Source organism: Stylophora pistillata, chromosome 4, assembly GCF_964205215.1.
Source record: "Stylophora pistillata chromosome 4, jaStyPist1.2, whole genome shotgun sequence".
NCBI lineage: Eukaryota > Metazoa > Cnidaria > Anthozoa > Scleractinia > Pocilloporidae > Stylophora > Stylophora pistillata.
The window spans coordinates 14,300,286-14,326,167 of record NC_142522.1 but is presented as its reverse complement, the minus strand read 5'-3'; the positions used below and the strand labels follow the sequence as shown (position 1 = coordinate 14,326,167).

The window sequence follows — 25,882 nt, the reverse complement described above, 5'->3', positions numbered from 1 at the left end:
CAAAAACCTCATCCACTAATTGTTTAGAATTTGTTGATGTAATAACACGTCATCCCAAATTTGCCAAGGCTTCGCTGATTTTTGAACATTAGTTAAAACATGTTTTAATCCGGGAAAAGCCATTGAAATGTTTTGTATGAAACTTCCCCTGAAGAAGGGAAATGAGTTGCAACAATTTCTTTTTACGAAAGGCACGAACATCACCTTGTACACGGATCCTAGTGACTGAAAAAACTTAACAATTTGTTCTATTTTCTTCCAAGATGATCGTCATTTCCCTAAAATCATAATAGTATTCGAATTACAAGTTTAGCATGTGTACAAACACATATAAGGATTTTACATGACTTTAATTATTATGGCTTGTTTTCTAGTTAAATATTTTTAACGTCAGATCTGGCTTTATCAACTGAGTTGATAATGTAAATTAGCCCGCGTAAAGAGTTTGTATAGTGACTCTTCGCGTGTTGATCCTTCGTCAGAGGTTTAGAAACGTGCTAACTTTAATTACCTCTTATGTCACATTATCTTTACTCATCCAGCTCCCTATTTACATCCTGAATTCATATCTGCGTTCAACAGAAGCTCCACAAGTCTGATAGTAAAATGGAGTCAACTACCAGGAGAACATTTCCCATGAAAACCGATCGGTTATATTATAAGTTATTACTCTGTTGATTCAAAGTGTAGTTTAAAGTTTGCTACTGTGCACTACACTGTAAATAGCACAAAACTCTCCAACCTGACAGTCTTTACAATGTATGTCATCAGTGTGTCAGCGGTAAGCTCTGGAGGAAAAGGACCTGCAGATACAGCAATGACCCGAACAGGTGCAGAAGGTAAAAATTGAATTTGTTCATGGATGCCCCAGTAAATATGGATACCTTGTGTAACTTTCTTCCTTTAAATAAGAAAGATTTTGGTAACACTAACCTGTGAACGTGCGGAGACAGAGAGAAAACGCGTACAGTAAAATTATATTGTCATCATAATTTTATATTGTCATTATAATTTTAGAAGACAACGCCACTTTGCCAATCCTGTCATGCGCACCAAGCGTTTTTCTAGCACATTTCTGCCATCTATGTGCAGGCGTTAGCAGTTTTCGTAGTATGAATTTTTACGAATTTTTATAAATTAGTATTCTAAGCTTAATTTTGTAGGTTTCATCACTTTTTCATATTATAAGCTTTGTAGTAATGGAATTTGTGAATTCATACAATTCAGCCTTAGATGGCTGCCATATGGATTTAATAAAAGCTTTACTTTACTTTACTTTACATTACAGCCTGAGACGGCCTGAGAAGTGTTTCAACATTTTGAGTCTTTTTCTTGGATCGGCTTTAATTTGTTTTTGCGTTAAACTTTTCATGGGGTATTGGCATCCAGCATTTCCTTTCAACCCTAAAGTTAATATCGGTGACTCAGTGGCTGTAATGTTCTTTATTTTAGCTCCCTTACAAGCTCCTGACTTGGTAACAGCCCACAATTCCAGTTCCACGAGCCTCTTAATTAAATGGAGTCACCTATCATTTGAACATTTTCAAGGGGAACCGATTGGTTACAATATCACGCATCAATCAATGGATGTAGAAGGAGGAATTCATTTTGTGCAAGTGAACCACACGACAAATACCACGACACTTAGCAGCCTGGCTATTTACACCATGTACGTAATTAATGTGTCAGCGGTGAGCAGTAGAGGAAGGGGACCTGCAAACATGGCAAAAGCTCGAACAGATGCCGAAGGTGTTGTAGTTTTACACTTTATGTCAAGAACCGAAAAAATATTTTTTCCACCAAATAGAAAAATGAGGCCTTGTCGATTATATAAAGTCGCAAACATGACATTATACTGACACTTCTCTCAAATATGAGTTAAATGAGACATTCCAGTCGGCGTACAAGCAATATCACAGTACTGAAACTGCACTTATTCGTGTTCACAATGATTTTCTTTCTGCTATTGATAGTCGTCGAATCGTAATTTTACTGTTTTTAGACCTTTCCGCTGCCTTCGATACAGTCGATCATACCATCCTCCTATCTCGTTTATGTGTACGGTTTGGGATAGCTGGAAAGCCTCTATTATGGTTGCAATCTTATTTATCGAATCGCACGCAATATGTCTCCGTCGATGGTGGTACTTCTACGAAACATGACCTTAAGTGTGGAGTGCCACAAGGATCTGTCTTGGGACCCATTTTGTATTTGCTCTATACTTCGCCGCTTTCAGATATCGTAAAGAAATTCAACCTGAGCTATCACTTTTATGCTGACGACTCACAGCTTTACTTGTCTTTCCAACCAACCGTACTGGGTGATAGAGATCTAGCAGTTTCTAGCATCGAGAGCTGTGTGGATGGAATTTATCATTGGACGATGGTTAATCGCCTTAAATTAAATAAAGACAAAACTGAATTATTGGTGATCTCCGCTAAACATCTTCCAAGACCACTCCTTCACGAAATTTCAGTTGCTGGTGAGACTATTCATTCCGTGCAAAAGGCGAGGAATATCGGCACTATGTTTGATAGCCATTTTTGCTTTAATGATCATATTACTGACATTTGCAAATCTTCATTTTATCATTTGCGAAATATTAGCTATATAAGGAAATATCTTTCAGCGACCACTACTGAATTGCTGGTTCATATGTTTGTACCTTCCAAGCTGGATTACTGTAATTCCCTTTTGTATGGCCTACCAGCCTGCACTATAAAAAGCTACAACACGTCCAGAATGCCGCGGCGCGCCTCGTCACACTTACAAAAAAGCATGATCACATTACGCCTGTTCTTTTTAATCTTCATTGGCTTCCCGTTAATCAACGTATTATTTTTAAGATTTTACTTATAACCTACAAGGCACTTAACAACTTGGCACCATCGTACATTTGTGATTTGCTTACATCTTACACCCCATCGCGTCAACTACGCTCATCATCCAAGCACCTTCTGGTTTCTCCATCCTATAACTTGAAAACATATGGCGCAAGATCCTTCTCTGTAGCAGCACCATCGTTATGCAATGCTTTGCCATGTGAAATTAGAAATGCTCAGTCTGTGTCTGTTTTTAAAAGTAGATTAAAAAATTTTCTTTTTAGAAAAGCCTTTTATAATTAATATTAGCTGTCTTAAGTGTTAATGTTAAAGTTTTTGTAGGCGCCTTTGAACAGTAGGATACTGGCGCGGTATAAATCTTTTATATTATTATTATTATTATTATAAAAGCTCTTGAGGTTTCGCTTGTTTCCATTCTTCATTTTGTTTATCACTTCAGCTAATTATTCGAAAATAAGATTAAGTCTGGTAGACTGAGAGACACTATGTCGTCATTCCGAGTGTTGACAGAGATGGCCACCATTATGGTTGAAGTAATTCCTATTTGTATAAAGAGGAATTGCATCATACACCTGATAAACATTTACAGTGGCAATGACTTATCCTCTTTAAATTTTGGCGGAAATCCGAAAGGAAAGGGCATCCTGCCGCCCAATTACTGCCGGTGTAAATCTTTACAATCTAAAGTCTCCGATTGTCTTTTCAATGTCACTATTTTTTTTTTTTCAAGCTCCATCCTATGCTCCTGAATTGATAACCGCCTACAGTTCTAGCTCCACAAGTCTGTTAGTAAAATGGAGTCACCTGCCAAAAAAACATTTTCTACGACAACCCATTGGATACCAAGTCGTTTACTACCCGGCTGATGCAGAGGGTGGACGTAATTCTATGAGTGTAAACTACACGACAAACACCACCATGCTGACCAATGGGACTATCTATGCTATGTATGTCGTTAATGTTTCAGCGGTGAGCTCCGGAGGAATAGGACCTGCAAACACAGCGAAGGCTCGAACAGGAGCAGCAGGTAACGCAGTTTCCCTATCATTGAATTTCACTGCGATTTCTTAATAAATGCATATAACTCTTTCTCCATGAGGTAAGGTCGAGGGAGTCTTAAAGTGCACCTACACCCAAAAAATTTTTTTCGCTTAACGAAGTAAGCTTATTTTTTTGAGTATTTCTGCGCAAAAATTTTTTTATTTGCTCAAATCTTCAATTTTCTATGCCCAGTCAAAATACGGAAAATCGGCCGCCATCTTGCCCCACGACCGAGTTTAAAGAGGAATGGCTCTAGTGGACAATGTGACGTCAAATCGAGAACACGAAAGTCTGCATTTCACACATTTTCACTTGTTTGGGAAGGTTGTAGTCGATAATTGTCCGAAAATATGTCGACTAAGTGTGTTGTAGAAGGATGTAGCAACGTGCGAAATTTGCAAGAGGGTATCGCGCTTCATACATTCTTCATACAACACACCTAGTCGGCATATTTCGGACAATATCGACGAAAATCTTCCCAAACAAGTGAAAATGTGTGAGATGCAGACTTTGGTGTTCTCGATTTGACGTCACATTACCCGCTAGAGCCATTCTTCTTTAAACTCGGTCGTGGGGCAAGATGGCGGCCGATTTTCCGTATTTTGACTGGGCATAGAAAATTAAAGATTTGAGCAAATTAAAAAATTTTTGCACAGAAATACTCCAAAAAATAAGCTTGATTCGTTAAGCGAAAAAAAAATTTTGGGTTTAGGTGCACTTTAATTGCACCGAGCCATGGAAAAAATAGAAAAAAAATTAACGGTCTTTTACAATATGTGCTAAAAATCTAGTGGTGATAATATCTCGTTTAGTTCCTGTCCGGGCTCCCGCCTTGTTGATCGCTCACAATTCCAGTTCTACGAGTTTGTTACTGCAGTGGATTTTTGAGGTTATCCAATTGGTTGCAATATTATTTACTACTCTGCTGAAGAAGAGAGTAATATTAATCTTCGCGTTAACAACACTACAAATACCACTCTGCTGACCAACAGCATGTAGATCATCGATGTGTCAGCGTTGAGTTCAGGAGGAGTTGGACCTGTAAAAACAGCAAACGCTCGAACAGATGCGGAAGGTATGGGTGTCTTCAAACTTGGGTCAGGCGTTTGATAATGCAACATTAAGCAACACAACACTTTTCCATAGGGAAGACTCATTAAAATTTTTTGAGCTAACCCCATTTTTGTAGGGGTCTGAGAAAACATCTGAGTGGTTTGCTCCCCTTTGATTTTTTTTTTACCTTTTTTTCGGATTAAGGTCTCAGGTAAGCTTTTTAAATGGTTCAAATACCGTTACGGCTTTACTTTGGCACCTTTTAGTTATGAAAATGTGGTGGAAATGACAACGTTTTCAGGAAGATTAATAGACATTCGACTGATTCCGTCAGATCATGGTAACACATTGTCCCTGGCCGGGGCTCCGGACCCCGGACCACTCGGAGTCGAGCGCACTGACCACGAGGCTTCCCTCAGTTTAGAGTGTTTCTGTTGAAAAAAATTTTAAAACTATGAAGTTCCTCTTAATCTTATTCTTATTTATAGCTCCGTCTAGAGCCCCTGACTCGGTAGATGCACAGAATGTAAGCTCTTCAAGTTTAGAAGTACGATGGAGTCACCTGCCAGAGAAACATTTTCAAGGAGAACCCATTGGTTACATTATAAGTTACCACACAGTTGATTTGAATTATGATAAAAATGCTGTTTGGGAAAACGTCACGAGGAATGCCACAACACTGACCAACCTGACTGCTTATACCATGTACGTCATGAATGTGTCAGCGGTGAGCTCTGGAGGAATAGGACCTGCGAAGACAGCAACGGCTCGAACAAACGCAGAAGGTATTTTAGTTCCTCATCAATAAACTCTAAATTATACTTTTCTTAATAAGAAAAATAAACACTGCATCTCAGCAGTAGACCAAAGGAACAAAGATTATTCCGAGCCATGAACGAAAAAATGTCTTTTTTGTTCCTAGTTAATAAGTCTACTTGTTATGATTTGTGACTTTGAAAAATACAATTTAATGTCAATTTTTAATCGTCTTCAGCACCTGTTCGTGCTCCTGGCTTTGTAAACGCCCACAGCTTGGGTTCCATGGGTCTGACAGTCAAATGGAGTGACATTTCGAAAGGAGATTTTCAAGGAGAAGTTATTGGCTACAAGATTAAATATTATCCACTTGATTTAAAGTTAAAAACAAGTTACGTGAGCGTAAGCTACACCAACAATACGACAGTACTGGCCAACTTGACAGTTTATACTGTGTATGTCGTTAATGTGTCAGCATTGAGTTCCGGAGGAATAGGACCTGCATACACTGTGAAGGCCCGAACAGATGCAAGGGGTACGAAAGTTTATAACATCGTTAATAGCTTTTTGATATCTCTAAAGAATTGAAAAGCTGCGGGTACGAAAGTTTATAACATCGTTAATAGCTTTTTGATATCTCTAAAGAATTGAAAAGCTGCGGGGAAGATTAAGCCGCTAATTACCTTAACGCGCACTAAATCCCTTCTTTCAACGACAAAAGGGATGACATTGCTATTGAGTTCTCATTTCGACCCGACGAGAACTTGGTTTCTTTGCTGACGATAGCCGTTTGAAAGAAAAATTTTTCATATGTTTGGGGGAGGGGGGAGGTCCGACGTTAATTTCAATTTACGCTTCGTTTGCTCTTCTTTTTTTATCACATCTTGGTCGTAAAAAGCGTATATATTGGAAAACACATGCCTCCATCTTAAGAAGAAAAAAAAAGGGCTTACTTACTTTCGACTGTGAAAACTTTGTTACCAAAACGGATGAAACATGATGTCATTGTTCTTAAAAAAAACTCTTAGATAAACACAGAATTACTTCTGTCACTTAATGGAAATTTTTTCTTTGTGACAATTTATTTTGATAACGTATACCTAGGTTTCACTTTGGTTTACTGCTGATGTTAATGTTTTAGATGTGTCGACGTATATCAATCGATTATATAATTTTCTCGGTTTTCCCAGCAGATGGAAAAGGTAAGGATGCCTTCCAAAAAGTTTTAGCTATATTATCGCGCTACAGCAACCGAAGACAACCTTTTCCAGAAGGAAAAAAAAAACATTTTATTTTGAAATAGGTACATGAAGGCTTATATGAAAAAGGAAGCCACATCCCGTTATATTCTTGCTGACTTGTTTTTTCTCCGTCTAACCACCTATCTTCCACTAAATTGCTTTAGTCATGGTGTTTCCTTTCACTTGTCTGGGAAAAGTGTGTTAAGTCGCTGATAATCTTTCCAATCTCTTTGTTATTTTCTCAGCTCCATTCAAAGCTCCCCACTTGGTAACCGGATACATCTCCGGCTCCACTATTCTTGTTGTTAAATGGAGTCGCTTGCTGGAGAGGGATTTTCAAGGACAGCCCATTGGTTACAGAATCACTTATTACTCAGAGGAGTCAGAGAATGACATAAAAGTTATGCGTGTAAACTACACAAAAAAATACCACAAGACTGACGAACCTGACTGTCTATACCATGTATGTCATTCAAGTGTCAGCGATAAGCTCTGGAGGAATGGGACCTGCGAAGATAGCAAGGGTTCGAACAGATGCAAGAGGTACCTAAATTTCCTGACCAAACAATTTCTATCAGGATTTGTCAAGTGACAACTGTAAGGCCTTTTTGTCATTAATGGAAGGAGTAATTTTTGCTACTAAGCATGAATTAAAATGGACGTATTCCTCTGCCTTCGATAATTGCTAAGATTTAGTTTAAAATCTTCTAGAATGAAAATATCAGGAGCCACCCGTCAGTCGGCATGTTGTGAATTTACATGGCGTGAATTTCGTCAACAATGATCTTGGGTCTGTTTTTTTTTTTTTTCAGCCCGTCTTCGTGCCCCTGGCTTGGTAGCCGCCCACAGTACTAGTCCCACGAGTCTCTTAGTAAAGTGGACTCATCTGCAAAGGAAAAACTTTCAAGGAGAACCAGTTGGTTACGAAATTAACTACCACTCAACTCTGAGTGCAGTGTTCATTTTCAATTTGGTGCGTGTAAACTATACAACGAATACCACAATACTGACCAACTTGGCTGTTTATACAAGGTACGTCATTGTTGTGTCAGCGGTGAGCTCTGGAGGGATAGGACCTGCGAGCACAAGAAAAGCTCGAACAGAAGCAGGAGGTATGGTAACTTCCTAATAAGAGATTTTCCTCAAATATCTTTCAAGTAACACAAATAAATCCTTCTCCTTAAAAATAGATCGAGGTAGTCTTGATAACTCTAAGTTATAGGAAAAATTAATACATACACCCGTTTTCAAAAAGGTGTGTACATTAAATATATTTAACAATTATTCCACTCGCGCGCATTGGATATGAGATGATAGATAGCCAACGAGGCGCGTAGCGCCTCGTTGGCTATAATCATCTCATATCCAACAAGCGCGAGTGGAATAATTGTTTTATTAAAAACGCCCCCAAGAAATTATTATTTTGTGAGAAGAAACCGGATTTTTTAGCTCCCTTTTGATTTTAAGCTGATGCGTACGCTTACCATATTTGTAGATTATGGTATATTGGCTGATATACCATAATGGCTAAGCCAATAAAAAGTCTTGAATTGCATTATCCAATGATCCAGTTTTTAATAAATATATATATATAACTATTCTTTTCTCATCAAAAAGGTGATAGGCTATGCATGTATATTTTATATCAAAGGAAAAGTAATTTTTTTACTATTGTGCGAAGGTGAACCATAATATTTGGAAATTTTGACAGCAGCTATTGTACTTCCTTTTATCCTATCATTTATTCTGTTAACACCTTTTAATGGGAAAGAAAAAGGTATTTATACTTCATTTATACTATATATTTTTTAAAAGCAATGTTTTTAAAAACGGGTGTTTATATATTTACTTACTCTTAACGTGGTTTAAATCTAAGAGAAAAAATATTTGGTTTAGCTCCTCTCCGGGCTCCTGTCTACATAACCGCACACAACTCCAGTTCTACAAGTTTGTTGGTTAAGTGGACCCGCCTACCAGGGGAAGACTTTCGTGGTCAACTCATTGGCTACAATATTGTTTACTACCCTGCTGAAGTGGACAGTGATATCAATTTTGTGAGTGTGAATCACACAACAAATACCACAACACTGACCGACCTGACTGTTTACACCATGTATGTCATTAATGTGTCAGCGGTGAGCTCAGGAGGAGTAGGACCTGCTAACACAGTAAAGGCTCGAACAGATGTAAAAGGTACCGAATCCTCCCTTTCTTGATTTATTTATTACTAACAAAAGGCAAATGAAATGGATAGAGGGAAACTTTTCCCTTATAAGTATTGTAAAAAGGAAATGTGTTTTTGATGCTCGAAAATTGAAGTTCAGCAACGATTAATCTATCTGACGTCAATGTTTTCCTCTTTCAACCCCTATTCGAGCTCCTGGCTTGGTTACTGCTCACAAATCAAGTTCCATAAGTCTTATAGTAAAGTGGAGTCATCTGCTAAGGAAAGAATTTCAAGGAAACCAATTGGTTACAAAATTAGCTATCATTCTGTTAGTCCAATGTCAAACATCAATTGTGCGAGAGCAAGTTACGAGACGAATACCACAACATTGACCAACCTGTATGTTTACACCATGTATGCCACTAATGTGTCAGCGGTGAGCTCTGGAGGAGTAGGACCTGCAAACACAACAAATGTCCAAACAGATGCAGGCGGTAGGAAAATTAAAGAACAGCATTTTCTTAGTTCCATTTAACCCCTAAAAAAGGAAAAACTTTCTGGAAAGATGAAAATAGAAGTTCGTAAACTTGCACCTATGGTTAAACTTCTTTCATCAATTAAAAACGGTGGAATTCAATCTTCTGGGGCTTTTTCGCGTGCTATGAATTTCGTTTCTGAATTACAAGTAGACGTTGTATTGTACAATGTTTACATAGACTTGTGGAGAACTCCGATGAAAACTTAGATGCGTTCTTTTTGTTTTGCAGAGGAAATTTTCGAATGCTTTCTGTAATTTCCAGTCAGTGCGTTTTCAATGTGCCTATGAAAAATATGCCAAATTTTGCATCAATAATTAAGAAGACATCGTCCCAGATCCTCAGTAACATAAGTTGTCATTCAATACATATCCCCACGAAACTTATTAATCAACAAACATATGAAATACATATGTTTCTTCATTAATGTTTCTTTTTTTTTAAGCTCCATCCAGAGCTTCTGACCTGGTAACTGCATATAACTCCAGGTCCACAAGTCTTATAGTCAATTGGAGTCACCTGCCGGAAAAGCTGTTTCAAGGAAAACCTATTGGTTACAAGATCACGTTTCATACAGTTGAATTAGAGAAGGATCTTAATTATGTGAGAGTTAACTACAGAACAAATACAACAACATTGAACAACTTGACAATTTATTCCATGTATATCATTTACGTGTCAGCAGTGACCTCTCGAGGAATAGGATCAGAAAATTCAGCGAGGGCTCGAACAGACGCAGAAGGTACTTAAGAAGCGATAAAACTTATGTTCTCTTGTAGAATAAATATACTATATACAATACTAAAGAGAATTTTGCGCGTAAATTCCCGCATATCAAGAACCTCTTGGGTCTTTGTTTAGTGACGATTAAGACTATTTCCGTTTTTGTGAACTGTAAGTGTTAAGGTACCTTTTAAATACTTTTGAGCTATGAGCATATAGCATATTAAAGGTTCCAGGTGTATTCAGGCAAATTTGAAATTCATCTTTGTTTTTTTGGTTTGGTCGTAACCTCACTTTCTTCACTCCTTATCTCAGCTGCTTTAAGGGCTCCTTACTCTGTAGTCGCCTAAAACCGCAGTACAACGAGTCTTGAGGTAAAATGGCGTCATCTGCCAGAGCACTATTTTCAAGGAATGCCAATTGGTTACGCTATCATTTACTATCCCGCTGAAGTGGAGAGTGATATTAATTTTGTGACTGTGAAATTCACGACAAATACCACAACACTGACCAACCTGACTGTTTACACCATGTATGTCATCAATGTGTCAGCGGTGAGCTCTGGAGGAATAGGAATTGGAAACACAGTAAAGGCCCGAACAGCCGCAGAAGGTGAGATGGTTGATTGGTAAGGACCCCAGAAAAGTGAGCAATAACAAAAGAAATTGAACGCGTTGATTACATCCGTGTCATACAGAAGATGATATATATCTGATATGTATCTGATTGTACATCCCTTTATGCTTTGAAACGCACTTACGGGCACTTTGAAGAAACCTAAGCGAACTTTTTTGAAACCTTACCCAAATCCTCGTAGAGATAGATAGTTTCGAAAATAGACACAAAGATCAATAACGGAAGGGTAATCCTAAGGTTCTCGGCTGATGCTTCAGGTTGTCTCAGCTATTAATTTCTTCTTAGCAAATCACCTGGTTCTGCAGTTTCTAAAAGATCTCAGCAAGAGAAACATTTATTTAACAGGTTGCTTATAAGTATCATAAGACGTTTTTTTGCCGATTTCACCGTCGCTGTGTCCGTCGGTAAATTGGGAACAAAATTACTAGTAGTATTTTTCTCTATTTTCCAGTTCCCTCTGTTGCACCTGGTCAAGTTTTGGATACTGCGAAGAGTTCCACAAGCTTGTATGTTTCCTGGACTGCTGTACCCGCTCAAGAATATCGCCACGGAAAGATGTGCATGCACAAGATTTATATCAGTCTGGCCACTCAGCCGAGCAGTTACATCAATTTATATTTCGCGTTTAATCCAGTCGAATACAACATTAGTAACCTTTGTGTTTACACGCTGTATGTCGTTCGTGTTTCGGCGGTGAATGAGGCAGGCGAGGGACCGAAAGTAAAGCTGTTACAACAAGAACCCTAGAAGGCGGTGAGTTTATTCCTATCAGTAGCAAAGAGATTCATTTTAATAAATCTGTTGGTTCATCAGTAACTCGCATCTTGCGTTATTATTATTATTATATCATTATTATTATTGTATCCATTTCTCTAGTGCCCTGTGCTCCCCCAATGAATTTAAGTTTGGTTCCTAGCGACTCTTGGTCCATCACGGTCGTGGAATGGAAACCAGTCCCTGAGGGATATGAGAATGGTGTGATCAAAGGATATACAGGCTGGTTTATAGTCCAAAGGATTCCGGGAATTCCATGTCCGTGGCTGATGAATCAATTTATTCCGATAATATTGCCGTACTCTCCGGATTGGACCTTGACACTTTGTACGAGTGGCTGCTTTCACGAGAGTTGGTTCTGGATATTTCTCGAGATCAATCGAATTGAGAACAAAAATGTGTAAGTGGAGCTCCATCACTTCCTTTAGCAACCCTAAAACTCCAGTTCGACCACATGGTCTAAAATTTCAAAGGCCTTGATATATTGAAGAAGGGGTAATAAACGCCAAGGGTTTGGGTGGCTTTCTCATACGACAGATGAAGCTAGCTCGCTCACCTTTGTTTATATATTCCTTGATTGATTCATCCTGTATATATTTGGTCTCAGCCACCATCCTCATTTCCAACGATCAACGTTCTTTAATTTTGTAGTTGACCCATGTGAAAACATATTGTGTTCAAATGGAGGGACATGTATACTGACGCCCAAATCCTACACCAATGCAACCAAGCCTTGCATATGCAAAGAACTGTTTGTCGGAAGATTCTGCGATACTTATCTTGCCGGTAAGGACAGAGTAACAACTTTCACATTCTGATTTCAGCATTTTCGAAAGTATTGTTTCTCCATAGCGAGAGAATCATTAGAATTCTCAACATTTTTTCCTTAGAACGTTTATGTCGAAGCCCTATCGTAAAGCTACCAAGTTTGTCACCAAATGTGACCTCCGCCCTAACTGTGCATCGAACCAATCAGCTTGTAATTTCTTCAGAAGTTAGTCTTGATTGTGAACTTTCGTACGAGACAGTATTCAACTGGAAAGTGTACGATCTGCGTTCGCAATCTCGTGAGCATCCAGTTCTTTTAAAATATGGCGGAACTTCGGAATTTCTGATAAAACGAGGCAAGCTACGAGTGGGTATCTACCTGGTGCGGCTGAAAGTTAAAATGGTGGGAACGCAAGTGTTTGGTTTTCGTGGAGGCTACATCCGGGTCATTGAAAGTCCATTAGTTGCGCACATAGCCGGCGGAACGAAAGTGCAAAGAGGATTCAATAAAACCTTGGTGTTCAATGCATCCTTGTCACGTGACCTTGATTCCTTCAATGCTTCTCGCAGTAAGTTGTTCAAGATCACTAGTTTGCTCTGACTACGAAGTAAGGCTGAATATATTTGATCTTATTAATCTACTGTGTCGGCCATCTTATCCATTCTAAACTTCACGCTGACCACTTACTGAGCTTGCTTACTTGATAGCGAATATTCACTGATAGAAGAATCGTAGTCCACGATTTGACGCAATTGTTCTCCCCTGTCGTTGTTGAATCTTCCCCTTTCTCTCAGTCTCATTTCCGAATTTTTTCTTTTTCTGAGGTAACGTTTCTAGTCTGATGCCTGTCATATTTTGCGCCTCCCTTTACTTTTAGGTCTTCGTTTCACCTGGATATGCAGAGATTCTTCACAGAAATTATCTGATGATCTACTTTAAATTCCCTTGGTCCTGCCAAGACCTTCAGCAGCCAATCCAGATCGTGGAGGATGTTATGGGACCGGAGCGGGTAATAAAGGTGGCAGTGATTCCATTGTTGAGATCGAAAGTGGCTATATGACAGAGCAGAGTTCGTATTTCATAACAGTTGTAGTCGAGAAGCATCCGAGAAGAGCGTATTTCACACAGGAAGTGGTTATTACTGCGGATGATCCTCCGGTAGTCGAAATAAGGTATGGTGATGCATTACTTAAAAACGATAATAAGATAAATTTGATTCTTATATATTTAAGTGAGCCCTGCAGCTACCGAATATATTTTTCCCTTACTTTGCAGTAACATGAACTTTTAACATGTAGGAGTTTCTATTCTATTCAAATATGAAAAGGAAGTCTCCTAACTCGGTAGGTGCATAAGTTTAAATTAATAGTAGCCGTATTTGTCAAAACATTATCCCAACTCTTTGGGGAATAAGTTAGCATATTTTCCACAGCATGTGTGAGCCCACCCGTGTCACATTCTCTCATAGGATAACACCCGGTATTTCTCAATTGAGAATGTGGGTAGTACCCAAGTGAAATGATCGTCTGGGCCGTCTGATGTGGTTAACCGCTGCACAGAGTTTCGCCATTTGCGTTGACGGTCATTTTAAAGTTCACACCGTTGTTTAATTTCGTGAGTTATGAAGAAGTTCAAACCTGTTTCTGTGAAAGCGATTTTCTTCGGGAGAACTGGGAAGACTGTTATTCATACTCCGTTGACGGTCAGCTCAAACACAACTGGTTCCCAGTTGTGTTTGAGTTTGTGTTTGAATTCCCGTATTTTCACCTGATAGGGCTCAATATTCTGAAGCTCATTGAAGAAACTACAGCTCCGTAGCTAACTGGGAGAAAATACGAGATAAACTGTTCACAACAGCAGTGGGGGAAGAAACTCTCCCGGAGAAATACATTTGTGCCGTATGTGAACGAGAGGCGACTGTGCGATGTCCGTACTGCGGCCCGAGGCAATTTTTTTGTTTAACCTGTGCCCACAATCTGCACGCGGAAAGAAATCAATTCCACGTTCTGGAGCAATGGAAGGTATTTATCAACCACTGCTTGCATATATTACAATTGTATGTATAATTAATATATGGAAATACAGCAGTCAAACTTCAATAAGCTGTTGGATTAACGCGCTGTTTTGTAATCTCTATTAGCAAAGTTTTGCATTGATGACACGTTCGCAGTATTACATGTATTTAGAAAACAAGGACAAATCTATCAACTGACTGTCCTGTTTCAGTTTCTTTAAAGGATAACAGATTCATTCCATTGTTTCCTAATCATGTGTAATTGAATCCGGTCATTCTTGTTCTTCAAGAATCCTCAAATGGTTCAAACTAGTAGATGCCTTCGGTAAGTTGGACACAGTCAAAGCTTGCACAATGTTGGCTTTCGAAAGCAAAGTTAAGCAAGGTTTCAAAATGTTTGCAATTGTCAGAGGTTTTGAAGACAAAATATTTTTGCACAGTGTTGGTTCTGTACTATCTTCAATGATTTACAATTTTAACTTCAATGTGTTATTGTATACATGTACATCCTTTGCTATTTTGTTTCTACATATAGGTAACCAGCACCTGAAGGAAGTCGCCTTCTGTGACTGCGAAAGCCATGCGGTTACTTTGGTGCGTAGTCAGTTCTGGCCAGGTTCACCTGAGAGACCGTCTGTGGGCTTCCATTTTAAATGAATGGACCTTGCTGAAAAGTTATTCTTGCACAGTCAGGTGTCTATAAAGGAGTTTTCAGAATTGATTTTGGAAATGACACCACCTTTGCAGCCTAATTCTGTAAGTAGTTTTATCATTGCAGTGGTGTTCTTTATGAGATCAGTGTTTTTTAATATACTTATAGATTTTCTAGTATAAATGCATTATTTTTTTTAACATAATATTGAGAATTGTTCAGTTACATTCTGGAGAAGGGGGCAGTGGTTCAGTGCATCGAAATGTTTGGAGTGCTGGCCTTCAAATCTTAGCGAGTGTTGAATTTAAAAGCTATGAACCCTAATATTTTAATTTCCAGTTACACTGTCCATTTTAGAAATCTTCTGGACTGTTAGTTTTCCCATTTAAGCTATTTAAAACCCTGCAAATGCCAAGGCCATCAAGTTGTGGTGATGATCTTGGTAGATCTGTTCTAGCTTGCCTAAAAAGGTGACCTGGCAAGCAGACAAGGTTTACTAGCTGCAGTGGCTATTTCAATAATGGCTACGTGCTCAATTAAAATAATTTATTGTTTTGCAGATTCGTTCATTGTATGCCATATTAAACTCTGGTTGCTTTGAAGAGTACAGGTTAGTGGAATGCATTTTTAAACTGATATTTAATTATATCAGTGGGTGACTAACTTGGCCATGCCCTATATGGGGGAAAGGAATTGATGATGAGATGCAAAGGCAGAGTATCCTAGTGGTTAGAGAGCTACTAGTGGGCTCTTGAGTCAAAGACTGTTGGTTTGAGCCTGTACTCTGTCATTGCTTTGTTTCCTTTCTATAGACAAGAAGCCTTAATCCACATTGTGTAATTCCTCACTTAGCTGTATAAACGGGTACTGGCAGCCGTTTGGTAACATCTGAAAATCAGTACCCAGTGTGAGGTACTAGCATCTTATCCAGGGTACTGTAGGTGGTAGTGAAGCTCCTACTTACTTCATGTTAAAGAAACCAATAAGCATCAGTATAAATATATGATTTGCTTGGCTAGTTCTCGTTTTGGTCAGTTTTGTCAGTTTTCATGTGGAGTAATTCAATTTTCTCATACAGTTATTAATTTAATGGTAGCAATATATTAGGTATATTTCTTTTAAAATATACTTATAATTTATATTATACATCGTAGCAACCTAAATTAATGTTATCTTGTGACATGTGATATAGACATTTCAAGTACAAGCTAAGGTACTTGGACTCCTTTGTGCCAGAACTCTTCAATGGTGCTGACTGCCCCTTGTGTCCCAAAGTAAGTTGTTCTACATAATTATTTTGTTATTATTAGTGGTCTGCCAGCCTCCTTCATGCTGTTTCTCATTAGGCAACAGTTAATGCCAAGTTCCATTTGACTGTAAAAGCATTGTACAGTGACTGTCATGATAACGGGGCTGATGGTAATTCACTTTATGCAATCTCTTTGAAATTTAGTGGGGGTAGTTGTCATTATTGAGTGTTTTGAGATGATTTCATAGTAATATTTTGTGTTTCAGCTAATTATAAAATTGACTTTACTATTAACCCTGCAGTTAGGAAAAGGTAATTCAAGGTCTTAAAATAATTGAGAAGAATTTGCCACCTTTCTATAACATCAAGAAATGGTTAGATATTCTAGTCTTCTCGGATAGGGACGAATAAATGGAGGTCCCGTCTCCTGCAGGGTTGGGGTAGGAGACATTAATTTCCCACACACAAGAATACTGTTGATGAATGTCCTCCCCTGGGATGGGATGGGTGTGAAGGTGAGATCGATAGACTGAAGTGGCTGCCAGAGGCGCCTGATATGCTGACGTCTGTTCTCAACCTTACAATGCACCCGTAATTCAGCCTCTGGGCTGCAAGTGGTCAGATATAAAACTATATTCTATATTTCTTGGTGTTTCTGTGAGCTAGACGAATTAAGGCACAGGTTTGCCAGCAGTGGAGAGCCCTTAAATACTGAAGCCCCATGTGCCATGTGGCACACTGGGACATGAGTGAGAGTGAGGAGTTGTTGTATCCCTGAAGCACATCCAGTAGAGGACAATTTTATTCAGAAGATATTCAGAGAATGTGATTAAAAAAATCTAATTGTTACCTTTTTTCATCTTACCCCAGAAAAATGGTGTGCTCATTGAAAGTATTGATGCCTGCTTTGGTCTGGCAAGAAAGAAAGCAAAAGGTGGAAATACAATTTCATCAAGACATGGGGATCTACTGTTTAGTGACCAGGATGATGTAGATTATTTTGTTGACTATTACCCACACTGTGGACAAAAATATTTGGATCAGGTATATTTTGGAATTTGTCCTCTAGAGTGCTCTTCATGTCTTAGGGAGTCAGTATGGGAATTCTTTGACATAATCCTACTAGTCTGGATTGACTGGAAAGGCTTCTACAGTTAAATAAAATAATTCAAAGTGAAAAACATCTGCTAGAGTACAGAGAGGAGAGTGCCTCTAGTCGAGAATTTGCACAAGGCCTCATTTCAACCAAACCATACATGTATAGAAAGATTACTGCTTTAATGAAATAGTATCTAAAAACTTTCAGTTGAGATCAATGCCTTAATAGTATGATTGTTAAAGTGGCTCAGAGCATAAATTATTGTTAATAATCAGATAACTGTTATTATTTTAGATTTTTATCTTTGGTAAGAACTCCCATTTATAGGTATCATTATGCCAATTGTGTCAAATGTAGGTGGTAGTGATCTGCACATGTTATTAAAACAGATATTGGGTATAATAACATTGATACATAATTTATGTGATATATCCAAGGATTGTAATAGATTCCATGCAGGTGAAGTCCTCCCTGCCCTTAGAAGTAAAGAGAGGAATCGACTTTTTGAAGAGAAAGGTGTATTTGGTAGAGTCTGCAGGCATGATTTCCCAAAGAGCTTGTTAAACATTAAACATGGTGAAAGGTGAGAGGTGAATTCATATTTTTGTAAGGTTTTGGTGCATTTAAAATGTGCTGATATTTTTCCAAACTTTCAGCATTTGGGTCACAAAATCCATATGAAATGAACATGAATTTATGCTTGTTGATTTTTTCATGCTAGGATTATTCAGCAAAAAATAGAATTTTTCCAGAGTTTGAAAATAATTTAGAATGTGAAATGTATACTGCCGCCTCCCGGTTAGCTCAATGGATAGAGCGCTGGACTGTAGTGCGGGAGGTCGAGGGTTCAAGCCCCGGCCGGACCAACACTCAAGGTCTTAAAATAATTGAGAAGAATTTGCTACCTTTCTATAACATCAAGAAATGGTTAGATATTCTTGTCTTCTCGGATAGGGACGAATAAATGGAGGTCCCGTCTCCTGCAGGGTTGGGGCAGGAGACGTTAATTTCCCACACACGAGATTACTGTGTGATGGATGTCCTCCCCTGGGGTGGGATGGGTGGGTTAGGACAGCAGGTCCACATCAGCTATTACAGCTGCCAATTAATCAACTTGCTTAAACAAATAAATGAACTTCAAAAAAAAAAAATGAACTTCATATATAATAATAAAACCATGTGGAACAGGCTCACATTTATACAATTTATTTCATAGGTTTAGATGTAAAAGAACTTATGCAAATGTTATAATTGAAGATTTAAGTAATATGCTGAAATTACAATGTGCTTGACTGTATACATGGCAGGCAGTGATTAATTTCCTATTATTTTTCGTATAATGCTTCCTTCATGTCATCTGATGAGTAAATTCTGAAAGGGAATAACTGGAAAAAGCAGTATTGGTAGAACTTCATCTGGGTGGAATTCTCAATTTCTCCTTCCCCTATTAAAACATATATGTATATGTTATTACTGATTTGAAGTGTATTGTGGCGATGTTCAACACTTTTGCACCATTATGTTACTTTTGGCTTTTTATCAATTTTTTTACCTAAATAACCTTACATAACACAAGACTATTAATTCCTCCAGGTGTATCACACTTTAAATAGGCTCTTGAATTTACTATATGGCAATCAATTTTTTCTTTTTTCCTAGGATATCATACTCTGTTTATGAGCTTAAGAAGCTGAGGGAAAATATCACAACAGATTCCCTGAAGTTTGTTCTTTTGTATGACATTGCATGCATATTGTCAAGTCACTTGAAGGTCAGTACCATGTGGAGATGTTTTTGTTTTTTTTTCATTTAACAATGTTACACCCCCTTACCCCTATCCACTTCTTGTTCATGCCAGTCTGAATGCATGACAAATACGCCCCAAGCTATTCTTGTACTATTTCTATCTTTTTAGAATAGTGCCCAAGAGGAGTTGTTATCTGGTGTAAGCCTTGCCATACCAATATTTCATTGTTACGGACACAAAGCCTCTTGTCAGGTAACTCCAAATTAAGATGGTTCGGGAAGTGGGTGATATGGTTTCCTTGATGTTATTTTGTGAATTGCGTGATTAAGAAATTCTCTCTAACTTTTGCCATACTTCGTCCTTGTATTTAAAAACTACCAGAGTATTTTTAAGAGTCAAAACAACTACAGTAATGCATAATAATGATAATAATGATAATACACTGTACATGTACATAATTATTTTAGTTCAGTAGTCATTGTCAGTTAAGCAACCCCACATTTGCTTATTATTGATAGATTTATGGTTAACTCTGGGTCCAGTTTAGTCCAAGGCGAACACCCAATATTGGATTGACAGATGGTGAAGGTGTTGAAAGATTTTGGTCTTACCTGTGTCAGTTCTCTATCATCACTAAAGAAATGTCTGTCGATAAAAGAGTTGATGTTCTCACTTAGATACTTCATTGCATTATGGTGAACACTTGTTTTACAGATTTGGTATGAATAACAAATTCCTTCTCAAGATTATTTCTCTCTTGTCGATAACGTGACTGTGTGTAAATTTTCTTCTCCTACTTAGTTTTTATTTTAATAATACCCATTTCCACTGTCCCAAATTGTAAAATAATTTTTCTTGCAGTTCCAACTATGATAGCAAGACTAAAGAAGGCATCAACTTTGCTGTCTACAGTTGGTGAGGAAATTAGAAAACTTATTATTGCATTACCAGGTATATGGTACATTTTTTTTTGCCCAGGCTCAATGTATGCTAATGGTGATTGCTTTGCCAGTGTGGCCCATGAAAATAACATTTTCTTCAATTGAAACCAAAAAGAAACTAAACTATTATTAAACGATAACAGAGCACTTTAAATGCTAGTAACATGCTGTCAAAAGAGAGTCAACTGATGAAGTTAGAAATTGACTATTAAGCTGCTGACTTTCTTGGAGTACACATTACAATTTGAAAACATATTTTGTAACGTTTTGTTAGATTCACAAGAGTAGATATATTAGGTTGCATAAATTTAATACTGCTGAAGTGTTTTAAGTGTGCTTGTAATGTGTCTCAAGGGGCTAGTACACTATTTAAGGTTTGTTAAGTTATGCAAGAGCCATTCGAGGCATCTCTTTCAACCCTAGTTTTTTTATCTTATTTACTGTTGTAATTTTCTCTGATTTTGTAAAACTATAATGCTGTTTTTGTAACGCTTTACGCTTGCTGCATCAATAAACGAGATGCCCGCTCCTATTCTGTGTTTTGTGATTATTTAGATTAGTTACAAAATATTTTATAATCGTTTCAGTGTGATTAGAATATAATATGATTTTCTGATTGTTAATGTTAATTTTGACAAAATTAAGTTTTCTGTCTTCAGGAGATTGAAAGTGAAAATTAAATCCACAATTACTTTACAGATCTATCAGTTTCATATTACTTCAAAAAGTTAAAGTGCATAAGCAATTGGAATCAAACATAGGGAGATATTCTCCACAAGAAAAAATAATTGTGTCCACATTATAGTGGATTACTGCATGTACATATAGACAATAGGGGCCACATTACTCTCGTTGAATCTATTAGAGTGCCAACTTGAATGCATCTGAATGCAATAAAGTAACCGCATTTTGTGAGCAGTGTTTTGGTATTTATTTTTCAGATGGGTGTGACTTGGACACAGTAAGGCAGTGGATGGACAATGAAATGTCAGAGATAGTCCCAAGAGAAAAAGGTATGTTATACTGTAAATAAGGTTGTCAATTGCAAAAGTACAAATGAATGTAAGGGTTGTTAGGATCAGGCACTGAACTCCCAGTGACCTTATCAGTGAAACGAGAACGTGAAGTGTCATCCTCGAACAGCATAATCTTGTGATTCTAAGGCCCTTAAGCTTGTGAACTGAACAGGATTTGACTTCATTTACGTGTACGCTGTAAGTACTAGTATTAAATGTTGGTGCCATTAATAGTAAATTGTTGCTGTAGAATAGCATCCGTCTCTAGGATGTTAGTATTTACTAGTACATTGTAAATATTTGTTCTAGATTTGTCTCTTTAGTGGGATGAAACCTATGTTGAGCTATTGGTGACTGCTTCTAAACTAATTCCCAGATTGCATATGCTAAAGAACAAGAAACCTTCCCAAGTAGACATGCTGGAGAGAAAAATGTCAAGGTATTTTCAGTTTTTGTGTAGCTTTAACAAAGGAAAGACTAGAAAGTGGTTCATAAAACTGCCCACAGCTGTTTATGGAGTAAAAACAAATATGTTAACACATCAGAGTAGACTGGAAGGTTCCAAGAACTGGCCTACCTCAACAGCTGGTTGTTTTATTTAACAACCTATGTTAAGTTGTTTGCATGCTGAACTTTCTAATATTGCACTGAGTCTGTGCACCGTTTTTTTTTTTAGGAATGAGAAGACCCTTTTGGGGTTGGGGAAAAAGCATGGCATCAGACTACGCTGGCAAGAAAATGATGCTACCTTTCGAACTACACAGCAGCGATTGAGTAAAAAGAAGCGGGACATTGAAGTAATGAGATTAAACAAGATGGCATCAGAAAGAATTTTTCTCTTGGAGTTAAAAGCAAAATATGCAGGTCTTTACTTTTTTTTATGTAAGATGCAGTCTCAAACTTCATTGAGCTAGTTTCACCAGGTCAGGATATCATTCTCTGACAAGAGAGTTGAGTGTTTGAGTACTTAGATATTTACGTATGATGCACGATCCTCGCAGTAGATAGCGCTATTTAAGCAATAGCGAAAATCAGACCTGAAAAAAATCAGGCCTGTACGGGACTCGAACCACTGACCTCTGCGATACTAGTGCAGCCCTCTAGTATCGCAGAGGTCAGTGGTAGTAGAGCGCTGCACTAGTATCGCAGAGGTCAGTGGTTCGAGTCCCGTACAGGCCTGATTTTTTTCAGGTCTGATTTTCGCTATTGCTTAAATAGCGCTATCTACTGCGAGGATCGTGCATCATACGTATCTAATACCGCAGTTCAAAATATATGAACTTCATATATTTCATTGTATCTGACTTAGATATTTATAACACAGAAAACGAAGAATTCCTCCAACCCAACTGTAATTACGACCTCCACAACGCTTTCCATTTTCATTGATTTGCATGAACAGACAGAGTTGTCAAGTTGTGTAGGTTAACAGTAGATTCCTTTGCATGAACTAAAGACTTAGTAGAGTGCCAAGTATTGATTGTCGTCTTTCAACTTCATTGCAAAGCACGACTTAAGAGATCAGGGGATATACAAAATGTATTAGATTATTCTAAATGTGGTGGCTTCCAAGATTGCGTTTTGAAATACAAGAACTTTCAGGTTATTAATTACGTCTTTCATTTCAGATGGCCAAGCCATTGCGATAAAATTGGCCAATCAGATTGACAAAGTGGTCAATTCAATGAATCAAGGCCTTGCCACGTTGAATAGACTGATGGGAGATGAGGTAGTTACGTTTGAGGACATTAAAGATCCAGGCGGTGACCTATACTGTGAACTTCATTTTCAAATGATACCAACAATGTGCAAGCTGATATAAAGAAAAAGTTGGTACACTTGATGTCTTTGGAAGACAGATGTAAGGAGGAACAGACCCTGGTGAAAGAAGAAATTCTTCGATTTTTCACGTTTATTGCTGAGCAAATAAATGTCATCACTTCTTACTCGGATGGGAAAAATGTGAATGGAGGTTTGCGGTCACTCCTTCAACAGAAAGTTGATGTCTAAAAAAAGAACCTAAAGTTACTGAGATGTATGTGTGGAGACTCGGTTACTTTTCCTACTTTTGAAGAGCCTGAGGAAACCTACTTACATTTCAGTGAAGTTGAAATAGAAACACCAATCGACGTTGAAAATCTTTATGACTTTAGTCTCTTTGAGGACTTAGAGAGTCAGCACACCTATAAGGGGGTGGAATGATGAGGACTTTGACCAATAATTAAAGTAATAATGACCGTTTCAAAGTTATGCATTAAGTAAAGCCTGATTCAAGCCAAGTGGCTCATTGAGGCAGGCGCTCAACTCCGGTTTCTGTAGCAAGAAATGTCTAAGAGCATTTCTACTCCTCCTTGGATGGGGATGCAAGTCCATCGCAGGGTTGCCCCAGTATTAAATTCGCTGGTACCCATTTATTAACCTGGGTGAAGAGAGGCACTGTGAGAGTAGTGTCTCGCCAAGAAAACAACACAATGTCCCCGGCCAGGGATCGAACCCGGACCACTCAATCCGGAGCGGCGAGCGCACTAACCATGAGGCCACCGCGCTTCCAAAGTTATGCATATTTTTCAGTTACTTTTTAGTGAGAATAGTTTTGCAAAGTACATCACAACCTTGTACTATTTCAATAAATCAGTGTAATTCAAAAAATGTTATACATTCAAGAAAAACAGTTACTATCAGTAGTTCATATACATTTGCGAATATGCGTGTAACATTCTTTTGTCCATTTGCGGTTTGATACTAATTTATAAATTCACAGCCCTAGAGTATTACTAGCTGTAATTACAATAAAGCTGTAATTCCAAACATCAAACTATCTGCCTGGACTCTACAGAATCAACACTGAGAACCCTCAAACTTTTTAAGATATCGAACTTGCCTGGATAGCCCAAGTAGATTAGATACCGATAAGTGACCCTTCTGCCTATAATGGTTCAAGAAGCTAGGACAACGTTCTTTTTGACCTGCGGGTAGTCCCTTTCTACCCAAGTGGCCTAATGACCCAGTTTCTGTAGTTGAACAAACAAAATCGAGTCCCTGACGATAGTTTTCCAAAGATTTAAAAATCGGTGTTAAACCATCTCCTAATGCAGGGTATATAGGTTATCACTTTCAATCATTTTCCAAGTGTTTGAAAATCGAGTACTTAAAACAGGCCCTTTTTGCACATTTTAGTCCACATTATCCAAGAAGTTACAAACTGGACCGGTCAACCCGTCGTGCTGCTTAACCGACTAGCGACAAAGGGCGAAAAATACTACCGACTAAGTGACTGAATATTAAACAACAAACATATGAAATACATATATATGAACTGCGGTTATGAAACGTATATGTGCACGATCCTTCGCAGTAAAGCACTATTTTAAGCAATAGTGAAAATCAGACCTGAAAAAAATTCAGGCCTGTACGGGATGCGAACCACTGACCTCTGCGATACTAGTGCAGCGCTCTACCAATTGAGCTAACAAGCCAACTGGGAGGCCTGAATTTTTTTCAGGTCTGATTTTCACTATTGCTTAAAATAGTGCTTTACTGCGAAGGATCGTGCACATATACGTTTCATAACCGCAGTTCATATATATGTATTTCATATGTTTGTTGTTTGATTTATCATCTACGGGTTTATGTCGAATTAATTTGATGGCCTGCTCCCAGTTGGCTTGTTAGCTCAATTGGTAGAGCGCTGCACTAGTATCGCAGAGGTCAGTGGTTCGAATCCCGTACAGGCCTGAATTTTTTTCAGGTCTGATTTTCACTATTGCTTAAAATAGTGCTTTACTGCGAAGGATCGTGCACATATACGTGACTGAATATTAACCGACAAGTGGACCCCCCCCCCCCATTCAGACCCTCTGTTGAGATAAGCGCTGAAAACTAGCGAAGTCATAATTTTTAGTCCTATCTGAAAATTCGGGGTTATCAAGCGATGTTATTAAGCGATTATTAAGCGGGGTTATTAAGCGGGGTAATTCGGGGTTATTAAGCGGAGTTATTAAGCGATGTCAGTTGTGTGGGGTGTATCGCTAGTCACCAGAAACGTGAGAGATGAACCCCGTTTTTTGTTGTTATTTCAAATCTATACAAACTGTAAGTAACAGAAGTCTCCATGTTAAAATTAAGCATTGCAAGCTCATGAACCGGTGTGATAGGGCGAGGCGCGGCGAAATCGACCCCGTTTTATATTGTTATTTTGTAAATATCTGAAAATTGGGGTTATTAAACAGTGTATTAGTGCAGGGTGTATGTGTAATCACTAGTAACTCCCGGGATCGACCCCGTTTTTTGTTATTTTCTAGATATCTGAAAATTGAGGTCATTAACCGGTGTTTTAGTGCGAGGTGCATGGGTAATCACTGGAAACTCCCGAAGTCGACCCTGTTTTCTGTTGTTATTTTCTACTGAAATATCTGAAAATTGGGTCCGGAGCATTAAAGCGGAGTGTATAGGTTATCACTCAGGAAACTCGCGAAATCGACTCCGTCTTTTGTCGCTATTTTCTAGATATCTGAAAATTGGGGTCACTAAACCAGTGTGTTAGTGCGGGGTGTATGGTTAATCACTGGCAACTCCCGAAATCGACCCCGTTTTTTGTTGTTAGTTTCTAGATATCTGAAGTTGGG

The 25,882-nt window shown here is 38.2% G+C and overlaps 2 pseudogenes across 2 annotated transcripts in view; both read left to right on the top strand.

Moving 5' to 3' along the window:
• Nucleotides 1-25,882, top strand: part of LOC148732560 (uncharacterized) — a 52,598-nt pseudogene that overhangs the window by 10,362 nt on the left and 16,354 nt on the right. Inside the window, exons 7-18 of the transcript XR_016000343.1 lie at nucleotides 750-839; nucleotides 1,453-1,749; nucleotides 3,574-3,870; nucleotides 5,426-5,722; nucleotides 8,831-9,127; nucleotides 10,083-10,141; nucleotides 10,735-10,972; nucleotides 11,448-11,749; nucleotides 11,873-12,170; nucleotides 12,422-12,556; nucleotides 12,661-13,107; nucleotides 13,417-13,711. The product of XR_016000343.1 is annotated as an uncharacterized LOC148732560 (transcript). The remainder of the gene's footprint in view (nucleotides 1-749; nucleotides 840-1,452; nucleotides 1,750-3,573; nucleotides 3,871-5,425; nucleotides 5,723-8,830; nucleotides 9,128-10,082; nucleotides 10,142-10,734; nucleotides 10,973-11,447; nucleotides 11,750-11,872; nucleotides 12,171-12,421; nucleotides 12,557-12,660; nucleotides 13,108-13,416; nucleotides 13,712-25,882) is intronic.
• Nucleotides 14,294-24,072, top strand: LOC111344414 (uncharacterized; annotated as a pseudogene). Its single transcript, XR_016000744.1, has 14 exons — nucleotides 14,294-14,560; nucleotides 15,089-15,309; nucleotides 15,766-15,815; nucleotides 16,398-16,479; nucleotides 17,325-17,498; nucleotides 17,991-18,136; nucleotides 19,213-19,324; nucleotides 19,469-19,552; nucleotides 19,819-20,019; nucleotides 20,162-20,251; nucleotides 21,183-21,254; nucleotides 21,567-21,696; nucleotides 21,934-22,121; nucleotides 22,886-24,072. The product of XR_016000744.1 is annotated as an uncharacterized LOC111344414 (transcript).